This window comes from Gekko japonicus, unplaced genomic scaffold, assembly GCF_001447785.1.
Source record: "Gekko japonicus isolate JY-2015 unplaced genomic scaffold, Gekko_japonicus_V1.1 scaffold1818, whole genome shotgun sequence".
NCBI lineage: Eukaryota > Metazoa > Chordata > Lepidosauria > Squamata > Gekkonidae > Gekko > Gekko japonicus.
The window spans coordinates 1-5,960 of NW_015175414.1; positions in this window are offsets into that span (position 1 = coordinate 1).

A 5,960-nucleotide genomic window follows, 5' to 3' on the forward strand; every position below is an offset into this window, starting at 1 on the left:
TGGTCAGTAATTTTTAATTTCACTTTCATTTGTATCCACATTGTATATTAAAGTAATTAGTGCTTGATTCCACAACTCTGGTAGCTTCTTTTGTTCAAATATATTTTGAATGGTATTCTTCAGTGGTAGTATGATTTGATCCTCAAATATCTGGTAAAATTCTGCAGGTAAATCATCTGGGCCTGGAGTTTTCTTCTTCTTCTGTTTTTGATAGCCTCGATTATTTCTGAAAAGGAAATTGGGTCATTTAATATTTTCCTTTGATCTTCTGTAAATTCTTTTTTGTTATATTTTTGTAGAAAGTCTCTAATTCGTTTTTTAGTATTTTTATGTGATTCTTATTTGCTTGTTTCTGCAATTTGTATGCCCGCTATCTAGTAGGTTTATTAGCATTTTCAAAATAATTTTGTTTTGCAAACATTATTTTCTTTGCAATTTCTTGTGACAACCTGCAGTTGAGTTGGTGTTGTAAATTTTTAATCATTAATCTTGTATGTTCTATTGAGGGTTCAGAATGCATCTTTTGCTCTTCTTATTTGATTTGTTCTTCAATCTGGGTAAACTTCTGTTTCCTTTTTCTTTTCACCCATGCATTTTGTCTGATGAACCAACCTCTCACATATGCTTTAAAAGCATCCCAAATTATGCCTTTAGAAATCTCTGGTTGGGTATTTGCTTTAAAAAATTATTGAAATTCTTCTTTAGATCTGGTAATAAATTCTGTATCTTTTAATAGCCATAAATTTATTGTTCATCTATTTTTTCTTGGTGTATCCTGTAGAGTCAAAAGTAGGGGATTGTGATCTGTGTATGTCAAAGGGAGAATTTCTACTTCTATTTATTTATTTATTTATTTTTTAGACTTACTATACCGCCCTAACCCCGAAGGGTCTCTGGGCGGTTTACATGATGCATTCTAAGAACTTTGAAACCTAACTTGGGCCACATGTTTTTCTGGGGACGGGGCAGCCTACCGGCACCCAGGTTATGGATCCTTGTTGTTGTTGTTCTGGCTTGGCGTCTTCTTCGGCAGTCTCTGATGTTTCTTGGACGGCAGCCTCCGGTGTCTCCCTTGGACGGCTATCGGCAGGACCGCGTAGGCACACGTTCCGTGCTCGCTTCCGGCTTTGGCTCCGTCCAGCAAGGCTCCGCTGCGCCCGCGTACATGCCGTTGCTTGCTTCCTGGTTTCCGCCTTTAGATGTCATTGGCTGCACGATGTTCTTACTGGCCACCAGGGGTTGCTCTACCGAGTATCGCTGTCCGCCTCCACCATCACTGCTCCGCCACCGCCGATGTTCTCCTGCTACCATTTTTCGCCATCTCCACGCCGCCACCACACACCTTATTGAAGAAGGGTGCCCCCTACCCATCTAAGGGTAGGTACCCATTTCTCTACTTGCTTTTAGGTGTTACTTGCTTTCGAGCCGCTGGGTGGGCAGGAGCTGGGACTAGGGTCGGGAGCTCACTCCGACCGCGGTGATTCTTGAACAGCCACAGTGCTGTTCATAGTTGTTAAAGCAGGCGTTCTATCGTCTGCGCCACCACTCCCACTATGATATCATTTACCATATTAGTTTATATCCATGCCACATCCAATCTTGACCATGATTTGTGTTTAGCTTAACAAAAGGTATATTCTTTCTTGTTGATGTTTCTAATTCTCCAGGAGTCCACTAATGTGTGCTCTTCTGTCAATTGTAGGAAGGAGTTTGAGAATTCATTACCTTTCTTCTATTTTCCCATTTGTCTTTTTCTATCCAAACTTTTATCAAATACTGCATTGTAGTCTCCAATAATACAAATTTCGTCATAGATTTGGTTTTCAATAATCTTCTGTAAAGCCTTAAAAAATTCTTCCTGTTGTTGATTTGGTGCATATATATTAACAATCATAGTTGCTTTGGCTTGTCTCTGTATTTTAACTATCACCACTCTTCCATCTTCTGATTCCTATACTAATTCTGGATGTAAATGTTCTTTTACATAAGTAGCAACTCCTCTCTTTTTCTTTTGTCTGTCCGCTGATAACAAAAATGTAATTTTTTTTTGCTTCTAAATACTTTTTATCTGCACACTACATCCACTTGCATCTTCTTAATTTGTTGGAATATTTGTTTTCTTTTTTGTGGAGCATTCAGCTCATTAACATTGAAATTATTTTTATCTTCTTCCTATCCATCTTTGACCTCTTTTTTGTTCTTGATTCCAGTTCTATTATTTTCTTGCAGTCTTGTTACTATGACACGTGGTATTACCTTACCCTTTTTCTTTATCCTCCCTGTTGGGCCCTGTTGCACCTTTATCCTGTTGATCTTCTTCTTCTCCCTCATCTTGCTCCTCTTCTCCCTCTTCTTCTTCTTTGGCTCCCAGATCTTCTTCATGTTTTTTTAGGAAATCCACTTTAAATATCGAGTTTATTCTGTATCTTTTACCTTCAAAGATGAAGAAAATGGCTTCAGGGAGCAGCCATCTATATGTTATTCCATTCTCTCTTAATAGTCTTGTAAGTTGGGAGTAGCTTCTTCTCTTTTCTCTTACTCTCCCTAGAATCTCTTTCAAAATTGGGATTTCTGTCCCTTGCACATAAAGTGTCTTTTTGCTTGTAGTTTTTAAGATGGTGTCTCTCATAACCTTTTTGTAGAATCTCACATGAATCTTTCTGGGCACTTTATTTCTTCTTGCACATGCCGAATTCATTCTATAGGCCACGTCTATCTCATCTGAGATATCCTGAGTAGTCTCTTCTTCCAAGTATGTTGCCAATATTTTAGCTATACATCTTTATCTTTTGGGATGTTCTGGAACCTCAACATATGTGAAGATTTGTCCAATTCTAGCCTAATTAAACAAATTTTGCTTGAAGGGGTTCAGTCACCATTGTTAGTGCACTGTTGGTAGTGCATTGCTTATGGCCTGTGGAATTGTATTTCCTATTGCTTTATTTACAGCATCTTTGATCATGGCCTGCAGTTCTTGATTAGCTGGGTTTTGGGTTACTTATTTTGTTACATTTGGCGAGGGTCTAGCTGAACCAGAAGACATTTTTCATTTAAACTCACAGTTCCCAAGACCTCCCTCCCCCTTTTCCCTTTGTCAGTGCCAGCACACACACAAATTGTTTCAATAATACTTCAAGGGGCTTCCAATGTTCCCAATGTTCCAAAACAATTTAACCGCAATACTGATTTTCAAACACGTCCACAGCTTTTCCTTATTTTATTATTATTAATAATACTTAGGCAGTCTAAACAATATCACTCCATACTTCAGGCAATTCCAGTCGTTTAGTTCCCACAATAAGCACAATATAATGTGAACACAGGCCAACTGAAAGCTTCCCCCATATCTTTTTTAACACTCTCTCACCTTACCAACAGCTTTATGCAAAATGTCAAGTGTTCTCAGTTCAAATATCAATGTTCTACAGTTCCACACTGCACAAATTTTAGGCTTCCACTAAATGTTCTATAGAGTTCCAGGTATAGATACAAGGTATATGTTGTAAATCCACAAGGAGGGAATTATATTTCCAATAGCTTTTAAAGATTTCCACAATGTACCCATCATAAGTCTCCAATAAATGTTTCCTGTAATTCCAAGAAGCTTTTATGCTCCAAAAATATAAATTGTATATCCAGAAAATATAAATTGTAAAACCACACAGAGGAAATTATGTTTCCAAGATCTTTATCTTCTTCTTGGGGTTCCAATTTTTTTTCCAATTTATAGGAACACAAAATATAGCATATAGATCCACAAAAGGGGTATAAATTATTTCTCTTCAACAGGAAAGTCCCAATCCCTTGAGCATTCAAAAGGACTCTACCAAGGAGAGATGTTATTTGTTATTCCAGTAACCAGATCTAGGGTTATAGGTTGGGAAAACTGCCTGGAGAAAAAAATGTCCTATCCCTTTAATAGAGGCTTAACAGGATGTTATCTACCTTCCAAGCCACCCACTTCCACATTAGATGTCTATTAAAGAGGCAAGGAATTTTTCTCCAGGCCTGTTGGTCACCATATTAAGCCCTACCTGCCCAAGGACAGGACTTCTGATAAAACATGACAGCAGGAACACTGAAATGTGGAGCTATGAAGAAGCCCAATGACATTTCCAGTGGACGTCTGCTGGTTATACTAGATCCAGGAGTCACTACAGTACTCAGGCTAGAATAAGAAAGAAATCTTACGAAGTGTAGAGGATTTCCATTTTAAAGGATTGTTCCTTCATCAACTCTCACAACGAATACTATTTTCTTTTCCAATAATCAGTGTGTATGTGTGTGTGTGAAACTGTGTCAAGTCACAGCCAACTTATGGTGACCTTGCAGGGTTTTCAAGGAAAGAGACAAACACAGATGGTTTGCCACTGCCTGCGTTTGCGTAGCAAGCATGGACTTCCTTGGTAGTCTCCCATCCAAGTACTGACCAGATTCCAATATCTGACAAGATTAGAGCTAGCTTGGCACAAGCTGTAAATCATGACTACCTGATTATTCACTACCACTTTCCTCCAGGGGAGTCCATGAAGAACCTATTCATTTGTTTCAGATAAAGACATTTCACAATCATGCCAATGCTTTTCACCACACGCTCATAATAGGGTTAAGTACAGAACACATCAGGGAATACAGCCTGGACTATGAAGCACTAGGTATAATTTCAAAGGTCCCATCACCCACCCCATAAACTCTCACACTACAATCCGAATTTAATTGGAGTTTCCACAAGTATGAATGTTGCTTACTCCTAAGTAAGAGTGCTTTGGCTCACAGTTTCAGTGACGTTTGCATGGCTGTATTGTTACTGCCCCCTGCTGGGAGAATTTAAATATAGAGAGCTGCACCATTCAAGACAAAACTATCCAAAGATGCAGCAAACAAATTTATTTTATTTACAAAATGGCCCAATGTGTTCCAAGTATAACACGTTTCCTCAAGGCTACTACAACAAAACACAAAAAATGCTGTTACTCTGGAAAGGTTATCACCCCCTTTGGATATAAAATTAGTTCTACAGCACTGTTTGGCTACTCTCTTGCTTCTGTAAATTTAACCCCATTTTAAATTTAACCCCATCACTTCATCAAAACTGTTAGGTGGATGGAACTAATGACAGATTAGAGTTTCTACTTGCTGTAGTCCTGCAGAACACAGTTCTATCAACAGGGAATATTTTATTCACTGGTCAAAATACACCAAAAGCATGATTGTGTAAAGCTGTTTTTGATATAGCTAGGGATTAAAGATTGACCAGGGTGTTCATTTTTGTCCTACCAAATCATAAAAATGAAAGCATAATATCATGGGATACTGCAGATCGGCTTATAAAAACAGTTAACACAGGTGATGACACAATTCACACTTGCTCAGGACTCTATTTTACAACCTTCCGAATACCTATATAAAAGGTTGACCACTCCGTGGAAATTGGCCCTAAATTTCTTCTTCACAGCATTTTTGTGCCCAGGAATTTTGTGGTTGCACTATGAAATGCCTACAAAGGATATGAAATTTCCCAGACTATATGCATGAGATCAAAACTCCTCTGTACATGAGTCACACTGCTGCTGATTCTAGAGGATTCTTCTCATCCTCAGGAACAGCTTCTTGAAGAGCACCAGGATCTGCCAGTAAAAAGGGGATGAGGAACCGCACAGGGAGCACCTCAGGAGATTCTTTAAATTCAAGCCTTCGCAATGGGACTGAAAGCACTTTCATCAGGGGTCCTTCTATATTTTGAATATCAAGCACACAGTTGCTGCTAAATAAGATTATAAAGAGCACTTTACCTGCTCTCAGATCTGAAATAGCTGAGTCTTTAATAGAAGTGATAATACTTGCTTGGACTACCAACACCACAATGAAATAGCAGAACCCCCAGAGCGTGAAAGAAATTGGGAAATGTTTTATTTTATAAGGTGTTCCCAAATTTAAAAAGTCCTATTTTTCCATACTCA